Raw genomic sequence first — 13,887 nt, 5'->3', positions numbered from 1 at the left:
TATAGCCAACTGATAGAGAAGGCCAGAGATGTCAGGGTACATAGGACTCAAGCTAGGGGTGGGGCACGTGTGTGGGGGGGAGCAGGGTTTGGAATTTGGGACCATGCTCTATAGAACCTGATCTAAACTATGAACCAAATCCTCCCTTCTTCAGAGAGATTGATTTCATGGCAGGAGTAGTGGTGGTGGAGGAAATTATGAGTTCCATATATTGGAGAAAGTAAGTTTGTGTATTTGTGATTGTATCTTTTGAAGTAAATATTTCTTTGTAAAATCTAATCTAATTGTTAGTGACTAAATGGAACCAGGGTTCAGGCGACCACCCTTACAATCTAAAAAAACAACATCACTCCCTTAAGGGTACCAGAGAACCCTGGGGTAGGAGTGAGATATAACACACTGGGCTTTCAGGCAGTGTGGACCAGAATGCTCATGTTATATGTGCAACCAAAGTATGCCACTGTATCAAACAGAATATACTCGATTGTCCTTTAAGGACATAAGCCAATTAAAATTTATCAATACTTATTTATTTTTTCCAACTACAGGAGGCATGGATTGGGCATTTTCTGAAGAAAGTCTGATGTCACTAAAAGAGACCTGTTCTTTGTAGGAGTGTGAATCAGAACACTGGGCCTACAGTATATTTGGTTCCAGACCCACCTGCTATACCCAGCTGTTCCATTTCCCCACACCCTGCAATGATTTAGAAAAGAACCCTTCCCCATCCTCATTCTTCACTTCCCATATATGCCGGTAGGGGCTAGAGAAATCTGGGAAGAAATCTGCATAGAACAAGCCTCCTCCAAAGGTAACTATCCTTCTAGTAAGAATAGAAGTCCCATCAAACCCAAGTTCTTAGGGGGTACATCTTAGGTTTGTTTTGAAAACAAATGGCCTTTGGGGAGAATCCAAAATTTCAGATTTTTTCCCTGCAAAATGTTTAAATGTTTTCTCCCAATAAGTCAGACTTTGTCTAATACCCCAATAACTGAACAAATGAAAGCTGTAGATCATTAGAAAGAATAGTCAAAACACACATGCATATGTGTATATATGTATATACACATATACATATATAATAGCAAAAATGCATATGAAATTTTGGGTAATAAACAGTTATCTTTAAAGTATAAATATCAAATTAATTTACCATAGTGTTTCTTTGCTATGACATAAGTTATAAGTGATATTTAAATGGAGCCGCAATTTCAAAATGCTTTTAAGTTTTAACAGTGTTCCAGTTTCCACATAGAGCTGTAACCTGGATTTCAGCTGGCATTCCCCTTAAATAAAATTGGACATAGTGCAGGAATAAATGAGAAGGCTCTGTTTTAATCTACTCTTGCTGCAAAGCAGGATGACTCCATCACTATGCTCAGTATTATTGGATTTCCCCTACTATTATGTTTCTGGATAGTTCTTATTCAGGATGTCAGAATTTCAATAACTCTTTCTATAAGAACACATCAAAACATAGTATTAATTTTTTTTTAAAAATCAAGCCTAATATTAGCCTTTCATTTCCACATTAAAAAAAATCTTGTCTTCAAATGGTTAAAATGATTTGACTTTTTATGACTAACCTTAAAACCCATCATGGATGCTGTATAAATGGAATTTATTTTAGAGGGAAAAAAAAAGATGAGACATTATACAGATTTGAATTACATTTGGAGCACACTAACACACAATGCCACAAAGTGTTTCACAAAAAGTATGAGAAAACAGGAATGAATTCTTTTGGAACAAAAAGGGAGAAACTAAGGCTTCCCTGGCTGATTTAGTTCTTTATACACCTTATGGAACTTGAACCACTCAAAACCTGCCTTCTTTGACTATATACACTGGCTTCTCCCTCTGGGACAGACTTCAGTGTAAATCCTATAGATTTTGAATCTATATTACATCTTTATTAGTCACTTCATTTAAAGGATATGATCTCAGTTCATATTGAATCAATGCTTAGATATCTTGCTACAGTTCGTGTTCAATGGGCGTTACTAGGACTACTCTTAGGACGAGGAAGTGACCACCCAGTAGCGTTCATCCTCATCACTGCACACGGATTTCTGGTTGTAATGAAAACTGAGGTTAACACTGCCCTTCCCTAACACAATGTTCTACTGTCCATAGATGCATCTGAAGTGTGGTGCTGGTCAAAATTTCAATTGTCCTTTCTTTCTTGCTCTTCAGTTTTTTTTTTGTTTTTGTTTTTGACTTGGGGAATGGGAGCAGAAAACCCCCTACTGAGAAGGCACCGCTTGGTTTAATGCTAGGGACTCTGAAAGTTTCTGATTTTAGAACAGTACTACTTTAGACATCTTTGAAGGACTCAGCATATCATTTCTGAGAGAATACAATCAGTGAATATCTACAAAACCAAGAACATAGAAAGTGGCTAGAAGAGAGAGCCAAGCCCTGGAATTTGAGAAGAATTAATGCTATGAGGAAAACAAATAGATTAATGATATAAACTACAAATGAGATAATAAAAGCTCAGAATAGTTAGAGAATTAATGAAGAGGACAAAGCAAAGATATTCTTTAAAAAAAGTGCAGAAAAAAGTGAACAAAGAAAGGAAGTTAGAGAGGATAACAGGAGGGATTTTTAAATAGCCACTTAATTGATGAGAAAAAGAAAGAGTAAAATTAGATAAATGAATGAAAGCATGGAAAAGAATACAATAATTTAAATGAAGAGTTAACAGAGCCAGATGGCTTATTTGTCAAATAGGAAGTACATTCTTGAAAGCTCATGATCTCCAGTGTACAACAGTCAGGGAGTAGTTACTCACTAGAGTCATTCCCAGAACTATGAAAGAGAAGGTTGTGACAACTGCCACCCTTTATAAGAAACCCCAAACTCCCAATATGAGTGCAGATTGTTTTTCATTATTTAGAAGACTTAGTGATTTCAGACTTATTTTCCAAGATTTTTATTTTCTTGGAAAATAAAAAAAAAATACTTGGACAATAAGTATTTTATCACTTTCCTGACCTGCAGAATTGTCACCTGAAGATAGTTTTTCTTTCTTTAAGGTTTTTGCCCTGAAGATGAATGAGATTGGAGGTAGAAGGAAATTTCATTGAATATGGGCAAATTTTTATCCACAGTGATGTCAATCACTCACTGGGATACTGTCTTATTGGGAAACATAGACTGTCTCACCTCCCAAAACCTGACACAACAACTTTAAGAGGGGTGGATATATCATAACTTTGCAAGTATCACTAGGGTAGTACCTGGAAGTAGCCACCTTGGACATGATTCTCCTCCACACCATTTACATGGCTCATCTCTTTTCTTCTTTCTACATTGGCTTAACATGTGTTCTGGGCCAATGTCTAAGAATTTTCCGTAAAAGTCCTCTCAAGTTCAGTTTTGGATCTGACCCAATAAAGTATTCACTCTTTTCCAACTTAATTGTCAATATCCCAGTCTTGGAAACTACTTAGAACTTTTAATCATTTAAGAATGTGGCACTAAATAATACTGGTAGCTCTTTTAATGACTTCATCATGCTATGTACAAAGGGGGTGATACAGGACTGTTAAAGTCATTATCAAAATCCCTACAAGTTTTAAATCTATGAATTCCCTTCAGAGTCAATTTATTCATTGATAATTTTGTTGTTGCAACACAAATTCTAGAAAAAGGATCAACTTCACACTGAGAATGCAGATTTTTTTCTTCACAGATCAAGATGTGTATGTTGGAGTTTTTCAGGTTTGTAAAATAAATCTTCTTGTTCCTTCCTCCAGGATGCACATGGGTAATGACCTCCAGAATTCTCATGCTCAATGCTTTTATTGCCTGTAAGACCCATACCCCTACATCATATACTCGTTACATGGCTATACATATCTGTTATCCAAGAAACAAGAGTTAGATGATTCCATCAGAACGTGTGTTCCATCTTTGCTCAATAGTAAAACTCTGTATACCTTTTAAGTTCCATTGCATACCAAACCCTCAAAATCTTCTAAGTAGACTAAAAAAATGATTAATTCCAGTCTACTCATTGGAAGTCCATAAATAAAACCTTTATTCCAACTTAGTGAAGTTGCAATGATGTGTGAGGCAGTCAGTGCTGTGAGAATATTAACATCTCAGAGATAGATCTGTCTGTCCAGCCCAGTTGATGCTACTAGTTCCTTGTCCTTGGCATAAGCTAAGGCTTTCACATAATCTTTATGAATCCTTCATGTTAACATACTGGAGAAGTATTAATTACTAATGGATAAATGGTACCAGCATAGTAAAATGATTATTTTACTATAAAATTTCTAAATTCATTCTTTTATTAAGTGGCATACAAATCAAGCCAAGAAAGAGCAAGGAAAAATATTTAAAAAGTTAATCTGAAACAATTCAGAGGTACTACCTCATACCTATTAGATTAGAATAGAACAGAAAAGGTAAATGATAAATGTTGGAAGGGATGTGAGGAAAATGAGACATTAATATATTGTTGTCGGAGTTGTGAATTGATTAAACCATTCTATAGAGCAATTTGGGAATATGCCCAAAGGGCTATAAAACCATGTATACCATTTGACATAGCAATACCACTAATAGGACTGTATCTTCAAAGAGATAAAAAAAACAAATAAAAAAAGGAAAAGAACCTATATATACAAAAATTTTTAGAGCAGCTTTTTTCTCTGGGGGTAAAGAAATAGAAATTGAGGGAATTCCCATCAATTGGGAATGACTGTACAAGTTGTGGTATGTGATTATTATAGAATGCTGTTGTGCTATAAAAAATGATAAGCTGGATACTCTCAGAAAAACCTACAGAGACTTCCATGAGTTGATGTAAAGTGAAATGGACTGGGTATAAAGTAACTATGATATTGTAGGATGGTCAGCTGTGAATGACTTAGCTGTTCTTAACAATACAATAAACCACCACAATTCTGAGAGACTTAGGATGAAAAATGTCATCCAGCCATAGAAAAGAACTGATGGTGTCTGATTACAGATTGAAGCAACTTTTTTTCACCTTATTTTAGAAGTTTTTTGTCTATGTTTTCTTTCATAAAATGACTATTATGGGTTTGCTTTGCATGGCTACACATATATAACCTATATGGAATTGCTTGCCTTCTCCATAGCATGGGGTGGGGAGGAAAGAAAGGAGAGAATTTGGAATTCAAAATTTTAAAAACAAATGTTAAAAATTCTTGTTTATGTCAAGCTGGGGGAAAATTAAATAATAAATAGATACCAAAAAAAAATCTGAAGGAACAAAAGATAAAGAATCTCAATCATTCAATCAATGAAGAAACATTTATTAAAAACCTACTATGTGCCACTAACTGTGGTGAGCACTGATGATACCAAGAGACAAAATGGAAACAAAGTAAGGAAAAAGTGGGCCCTGAAGTACTGGATTTCAAACTATGCAACAAAGCAGTTATCATTAAAATGATTTGGCATTGGTTAAAAAAATGGAGACCAATCAGCAGAACAGATTAGTTATACAATATACAGATATACAGAAGCATATGAACAGAGTTGTCTAGTGTCCAGGGAACTTTATAGGAACAGGAACTGACTATTTGATCAAAACTGTGGGAAACCTGGAAAGCAGACTGTCCAAAATTTTATATAGATGAATATCTAATAGTGCTAAATCAGAATAAACTGAAATAGATAAAGGTATCTCTTTGATAGTTTGATTAGAATGGCACTAAAATACAAATTAGCTTGGATATTATTGTCATTGTTATTGGGTTGGCACGAATCAGCCATGAGTATGTAATGAGAGTGTAAATTTTAAAGATCTTCCCTGCCCCTAGGCTAACGTGCACCTGAAGCCTGGGGTGGGAGGCTTGTGTTTCAGTAGATACTTTTTGATTGGCCAGTGGGTCCAAAAGGTTGTTACATTCTCTGAGCCAGGAGAAGGCTATATAAGCCCTGATGTGTAGCTTTGTTTTGGGACTCACTTTGAGAAGTGTTCTGTGATTTGATCTGAATTCTGGGAAGCCGTTGTTGAGAGTCCCCCGGCTTTGAAAAACCCAGATGTGGAAACCCAGATGTTGACTGGGTATGGATGTAATGGTTGGACAGTTTGGAAAGCTGTCTACTTGATCTGTTAATGTCTTGATAATTCTGTCTGTATATTTTGAAGTTTGGGGTGCTGACCTTTTTCCCCTGAACAAGGTAAACGATATATGTCTGACTGATTAAAGTAAGCTTGTTAACCCATTTTGAGTTGCTTTCCTTTAACAAAGCAGATCCAAGAACCTGTGGTAGCTGCAAACCCTGAGGACGCTTGGGGTGCTTGCTGCTACAGAGTACTGAATATTCCTCTAGTTTATTCCTCTTAAATTACTTTAAAGAATTCCTTGTAATTGAATCTATATGTCTGTTGTGTGCTTTAGTAGACTGATCTTCACATACTTTATTAATTTTTTAGTTATTTGGATTATGATATTCTTTTCGAATGCTATCTCTTAGATTCTAATGATTATATGGACATAGTGTGGATTTTCCTAGATTATGTAGCCTGCAATGTTACTGAAACTGTCAATTGCTTCAATTAATAATTTTGTTTGTTTCCTATGATTTAAGGAATCATGTCATCGGCAAAAAGGGAAAATTCTATCTATTTTTCGTCTTTACTCTTTAATTTTTTATTATATGCTAGAATTTCTAAAATTATTTCAAAGAATTAGTGAAGAGAATAGGCATCCCTACTTTGGCCCTCTATCTATTAAGAAAGCTCCTCATGTATCCCCATTGTACACAATGCTTATTTTCCTCTTTAATTATATCATTTTTGAATATTTTTAAAATGTCCCTCTCCATGTATATTTCTTGTGTTTTTTTCATAAATGCATACTCTTATTCCAGAAGCTTTTTCTGCATATATTGAGATTAATGGTATGTTTGGCATATTCTTTCTTTTAATAAACCAATTTTGTAAATCTTAGTTTTTCTAGTTTTGAGCCATTCTTGTAACCTTAATATCTTTATATTATATGACTTGGTTATAATAAATTGTTTCTAGAATAAATTGAAATCTGTCTGAGAAGGTATTATTTTTAAGGTTTGAATTGATAGTCATTAATTATATAGATTTATAGGTTTTCTTTACTCCATACTTCCTTGGTTTAGTATTAAGAAATATTTGGTTCACAAAAAGAGTCTGATAGAATACTTTCTGTCTCAGTGTTTTAAAATAATTTGTATAATATTGGTAGTAATTTCTCTTTAAATGTTTGATAGAATTCTCCTTTACATTCATCAAGACCAGGATTTTTATGTCTTTGGGAGTTCCTTTACAGTCACTTTCATTTTTTCCCCCTAAAATTGAATTATTTAAAATCTACATTTAGTTTTCTGTTTGCATAGATTTATTTTTTATTTTTATTGTGTTTGTATAATTTTTGTTGTTTCAATGTCTCTTTTCATGATCTCCTTCATTCTGTAGACATTTTGCTTGAGAAACTAGAAGAGTAAATTTCTCTTTATTGTTTCCCATTGACTTGATTATGTTACATCCCATATTCCTCTCTCTCTTCTTCTGACCCTTTTCATTTTTTAAACTGTCCTATTCTATAATCTAGTTCCACAAAAACATTGATTCACCTGTAGCCAGCATGTGAAAAGGTTCAGCCTATAGTGCTTCAGGACTGCTTCTCTGCCATCACTTCTTATATAAGTTTGGTTTTACCATTTGGTTTTTATTTTTCTCTTAGAAAGTCATGTCTTGGGGCTGCCAGCTAGCACAAGAGCACCGGCCCCAATGTCTGGATGACTTGGGGAGCGAACCCGGGCTCAGACACTTAGCACCCACCCAGAAACACCTGGCCGTGTAACCTTGAGCAAGTTACTTAACCCCAATTGCTTTTTTAAAAAAAAGTCTATTGTTATTTTTTGTTTTTTTTTTAACCATTGTTTTGAAGCCAACCAGTGTCTTTATCTTTCTAGTATTTTTTCCTCTTTTTCTCCTTCATGTGTTGCTGTATTTGTTTACTATTTTTGTGTTTCTGTTATTTGGGATGTTTGGAAAGCAAAGAATTTGCTTATGTATGGAGTTATTTTGTTGTTGATGTTTGTTTGGTAGGAATTCTTCAATTCTATTTCATTGAATGTCTATCTTTTTCACTATTAATTAGGCTCAGGTTTATAGCACATATCACATCGAATTGTATCTTTAACCCTTTTGCTCTTTTTTTAATGCAATATAATATTCCCTTTTGTGATTTTTGGTGGATGCAAAATGGGCTTTTGTAAGTTGAACTTCCTGTCCTTTATATTTGAAGGCATTTCCCCTGTTCAATTGAAGAATTTTTTGTTTGTCACTGGAATACTAAATTTAATCACTGTGTCTTGGATTTTGGTGTATTGAGGGTGTGTGTGTATGTGTGTGTGTGTGTGTGTGTGTGTGTGTGTGTGTGTATGTGTGTGTATAGGTGATGCATGAATTCCTTTGATTGACATTTGTTTTCTGTCTTCAGAAGTTAGAAGTAGTTTTCTTGTATTATTTCTTCCTTTATGGTGTTCAGATTTTTTTACTTATGTTTCCTAGGAGGAAAAATAATCCTTAAGTTGTCTCTATGTACCTGTGGCAGCAAGCACCCCAAGTGTCCTCAGGGTTTGCTGCCAACACACATTCTTGGATCTGCTTTGATAAAGGAAAGCAACTCAAAATGGGTTAACAAGCTTACTTTAATCAGTCAAATATGTATTGTTTACCTAGTTCAGGGGAAGGAGGTCAGCACCCCGAACTTCAAAATATACAGAAAGAATTATCAAGACAGAGAAACAGATCATGTAGACAGTTTTCCAAACTGTCCAACCATTACATCCATACCAAACAACATCTGTGTTTCAAAGCCGGGGGCCTCTGGACAACGGCTAGCCCAGAGTTTCATCAAATGACAGAACACTTCTCAAAGTGAGCCCCAAAAACAAAGCCTCACATCAAGGCTTCTCCTGGCTCAGAGAATGTAACAACCTTTTGGACCCAGTGGCCAATCAAAAAGTATCTACTGAAAAACAAGCCTCCCACCCCAGGCTCCAGGTGCACTTTAGCCTAGGGGCAGGGAAGATCTTTAAAATTTACATTCCCATTACAGTACCCTATCTTAAAAATAAATACATAAAACAAATAAAAAAAAAAAAGAGAGAACAAGTAATTTGCTTCAATCTGCATTCAGACTCCATAAATCTTTCTCTGGATGTGGATAACCTTTTCCATCATGAGTCCTTTGGAGATGTCTTATAATTTTGCATTGCTGAGAGGAGCCCAGTCTATCAAAGTCAGTCATCATAGATATGATGCGTCTGTAATTGTTTACAAAGTTATCCTAGTTCTTTTCTCACTCAGCATCAGTTTATATAAATCTCTCCAGATTATTATGAAGTCCATCTGCCCCTCATTTCTTATAACACAACAGTATTCCATTACTTTCATATACTACAATTTATTTAGTCATTCCCCAATTGATGGGCATTACCTTGATTTCCAATTCTTTGTCACCACAAGAAGAGCTGCTGTAAATATTTTTGTACATAGGAGTCCTTTTCCCACTTGTATGATATCTTTGGCATATAGCCCTAGAAGTGGAATTTTTGGGACAATGGGTATGTACATTTTTATAGCCCTTTGGGAATAGTTCCAAATTGATCTCCAGAATGGTTGGATCAGTTCACAACTTCACCAACAATGCATTAGTGTTAAAATTTTCCCACTACTTCTTCAATATTTTTCATTTTCCTGTTTTGTCATGTTAGCCAATTTGACATGTGAGATGTGGTACCTCAGAGTTGTTTTAATTTGCATCTTTCTAATCAATAGTGATTTAGAGCATTTTTTCATATTATTATAGATATCTTTAATTTCTTCCTCTGAAAACTGCCTGTTCATATCCTTTGACCATTTATCTATTGAAGAATGACTTGTACTCTTATTTATTTGACTCAGTTCTCTGTATATTTTAGAAATGAGGCCTTTATCAGATACATTGGTAGTAAAATTTCTTTCCCAATTTTCTTCTTCCTTCCTAATCTTGGTTACATCGGCTTTATACAAAAACTTTTCAATTTAATATAATCAAAAGTATCCATTTTGCATTTTGTAATGTTCTCTATCTCTTGTTTGGTTGTAAATTCTTTCTTTTTTGTTTTGTTCCTTCTTTCTTGTTGTTCATTCCATTGGTTATAATCCTTCTTTTCAACTTGACTAATGTTTAACATGAAAGTATTTGTAGAACCTTTACTGGATTTCATGCCACCATGGGGGCAGGTGGGAGGAAAGAGGGGGAAAAATTTGGATCTCAAAAGCTTGTGGATATAATGAATATTATATTATAATGATATAATGATATTATAACTGCATGTTATAAACTAAAAGTAATTAATTAATTACATAATGGGAAGGCAAGACAATTGAGGTTAAGTGACTTGCCCACGATCATGCAGCTAGTTAAGTGTCTGAGATCAGATTTGAACTCACGTCCTCCTGACTTCAGGGCTGGTGCTCTATTCACTGTGCAACCTAGCCACCCCAGAAATAATTATTTTGCTTATTTAGAGATCACATGTTATTTAACTTCTTTTCCTCCAGGTTGTCCTTCATTTCTGTGTATTTGCATTCCTAACCAGTTATAGTCATTTTCATTTCTCTGGGGGAGACTTTCTACTGTAGATTCCAGTTTTTATTTTCTGCCAATTATTTCTGTTACCTAAATCAGAAATTCATCTTTCACACTTAATATTTGTCTCTTAAACCATTATAGAAAGTGCTTTTGCATTTCCATGCTTTCTCGGAGAACATAGTTTCCTCTGCTGTATCAGGGGGTGACTTTATTATCCTTTGTCTTTCAATTTAGAGATATTTTGACAGGTTTGGATGTCCTGAAGGTCATTGCCCCTTCTGTTACTATCTTCCTTATTGGTTTATCTGTTTATGGTCATGATTTTAAACTAGATTTTCTTGCTCCTGGTATCTTTAGGAGTTTTCATTCTTTTCCCCCAATATTCTCTTTCCACTCACTTCTGATTTCTTTTCGTTATATGAAAGATTTCCCAAATACTGTTCCTTAACATTTGTCTCAGCCTCTTCCTCAATGGCGAATTCACTTTTCATTGGCCTCAGTCCTTCTCTTAAGTAACTTCTGGGGGAATAGAGCTGGTCTCAGCTGGATTATAGTCACCTTCCAGTATGAGTAACCCAGTCCCCTCAATCTCAAATAGTGGCCTGCCTCAGTTTCCTGTTCTTTAGTTCTCTGGCAAAGAACTGTAGCCCAACACCAGACAGCCCCAAGCAGAACAAGCTTCCCTTGTCTTGTACCACTCCCTCCTCCTCACAGGACATAAGAGGCAGAATTGAATTCCATTGTTGTTTGATGCAGAATGATGGAGTGAGAGCAGGGGCAGGGAGAGGGGTAGTAGCTGACAGAGACCATAGCAGAAGCCAGGGAATTGCTGACTGGATACGAGAGCATATGCCCCTGAGTTCTACTGTGAAGCCTTGCTAGAGACTGAGGGCTGGTGGAAGTGGGGGTACTCAGTGATCAAGTTAGGGACTGGGCTTAGTCTCCTCCATCTATTCATCAGGTTGTTACCTTATTCAGATTCTTGGGATCTTCATATGTGGAGACAGCTGCAATCATTTTACTTCTTGTATATAATTCTTATTACAGACAGTTTTGAGTGGTAATGAGTGGTGGAGAAAATATCTAGTCCATCCTCTTTCAGGTTAGATGACCTAGACGTCTCCTTTAAATATTAAGAATGAATCTCTTTATTCTGTTGATAGCATGCTTTTATTTTATTTTCTTCCACATGGGAGCATCTTATAAATTCCCTTATACATTTGCTTCATAAAACAACTGACTTGTTTTCCCTTTCAATGTATAGGGGCTATAGAAGTAGTGAGTGATGCAGTAGCTTGAATTAGTAGCAAGGAACCAAACTATCAACTGCTTTCTTAACAGCAAATAAAAAAAATTAAACTCTACAAGTATCCAATATAAAAGGACCAGTTGTGCTGTTGATTTTTCTTCTACTGCTGTTGCTGGAAACCAGAGCTAGTCATTAACAGGTTTTGGCAGCCAGATGAATGAAGATGATCGAGAGCCAAAATTATATAAGTAGCACCCATAGGATTCTTGATAGTATCAAGAATGGGAGGAGTGCTCAATGTGTTTTACTGTTGCAAATTAAAAATTCTTTGGCAAAGTAACCCTTTGCTGTCAAGAGTCAGAGTATCTAGAGAGCTTGAGGGAGTCTGTTCATGCCCCTCTATGGAAGGAAGAACAGCTGTGATACACGAATGAATAATCTGAGTGGAGGGAAATGTCACTGGGGAAATGTGTGAGAGAATGTATAGACAGAAATATATATTTGGAGAAAGGAAAGTAAGATCCAAGCAGAAGTTGGTTAAAGTCTTTGGGTGGTGATCCAAATATTTATCCAAAGGAAGCCCAACTTGAAAAGTTCAAAGCATGTAGAATCTTCAAATAAAATCAAAATATTGACTTTGTGTCAGGCACTAAACCAGGAATTGGGGATACAGCTGGGATGGGGGAGCAGTCCTTGCCCTCAAGGAGTTTATATTCTAAGTAGGGAGAGAACATGTATACATATAAGTATATAAAAACTTTCTATAAATTTAAAAATCTCACAATTCCAATTTCTACTCAGGGATAGAATTATGTAATTCATTGTCATCATCATCATCATCATCATCATCATCATCATCATCATCATCATCATCATCCCTTCCCCCTTCAGCAACAGCAATTATTTCCTTTGTTCCAGGTGCTATGCTAATGTCAAGTGGTACAAAAAAAGACCAAAATATCATCCATCATCTTCGGGAGCTCATATTCTAATGAGGGAGTTGTTCTTGAGTTGTTTTTCAGTCATATCTGACTCATTATGACCCTATTTCGGGGTTTCTTGGCAAAGATACTAGAGTGGTTTGCCATTTTCTTCTCCAGCTCATTTTGTGAATGAAGAACTGACATAAACAAGGTTAAGTGACTCGTCCAGGGTCACATAACTAGTAAATGTCTGAGGCTGAATTTGAACTCAGGAAGAAGAGTTTAACACTCTATCCAGTGGGCCAGCTAGCTTCACCATGAGGATGTTGCTGTTGTTTGTCTGTTGTTCTTGAAGAAGACCATAACATCAGGGAAGTGATGCCATAACATGCAAGTGAATTGGATTGAAGTGAGGGTAGGCTATGAAAACTCACCAATCCCACTTTCTCCTCCAGAGTCATCTGATCCAGTGGCCAGATATAAATCAGAGCAACTGGATATGGCCCAGGATGCGGGGGAGGAACTTTTATTTAGTTATTTATCGTTAAATTTTGACTATATAAAGAGGCCATTCACTGCCTCGCCTCTGTCCTTATTAAGCCTTAATCACTGAATGGATATTGCCTCAGTCAAACTGAGCCCTATGAGGGAGACACTAAGCAAAGAACCATATACATAAAGATAGATACACAATGTGAATAGGAGGTAATCTCAGTGTGGGGAAGCCTGGAAAAAAGCTTCTTGGAGAAGGTATACTTTGAGATAAATCTTGAACAAAACTAGGTGGAAGTGAGAAGGGAGAACATAGGGGGAAATGGAGTCAGTGAAAATCCATGGAATTGAGATATGGATCATCAAGTCAAGTCAATAAGAATTTATTAGGCACCTATTATGTGTGAGGCATTGTGCTAAGTACTTGGGATAAAAAGAAGGAAAGAATTTCCCTGCTTTCAAGGAGTTCATAAACTCATAAGGCAAGGGATGGATGGAGAGGAAAAGCTGCAACCACCTGTATACAAACAAGATATCTATCTACTTTGTCTGTCTGTGTGTCTATCTATCTATCTATCTATCTATCTATCTATCTATCTATCTATCT

At 35.8% G+C, this 13,887-nt stretch overlaps 1 pseudogene; it reads right to left on the bottom strand.

Moving 5' to 3' along the window:
* Nucleotides 1-3,463: 3,463 nt before the first annotated feature.
* LOC138169120 (WD repeat-containing protein 48-like) lies at nt 3,464-12,829 on the bottom strand (annotated as a pseudogene).
* Nucleotides 12,830-13,887: the final 1,058 nt, after the last annotated feature.

Source organism: Petaurus breviceps, unplaced genomic scaffold (assembly GCF_028583685.1).
Source record: "Petaurus breviceps papuanus isolate PSGF00001 unplaced genomic scaffold, PetGlider_PUasm1.0 126, whole genome shotgun sequence".
Taxonomy (NCBI): Eukaryota; Metazoa; Chordata; class Mammalia; order Diprotodontia; family Petauridae; genus Petaurus; species Petaurus breviceps.
Note: the sequence above shows the minus strand (reverse complement) of the source record. Positions and strands in the feature narration are given on the sequence as shown.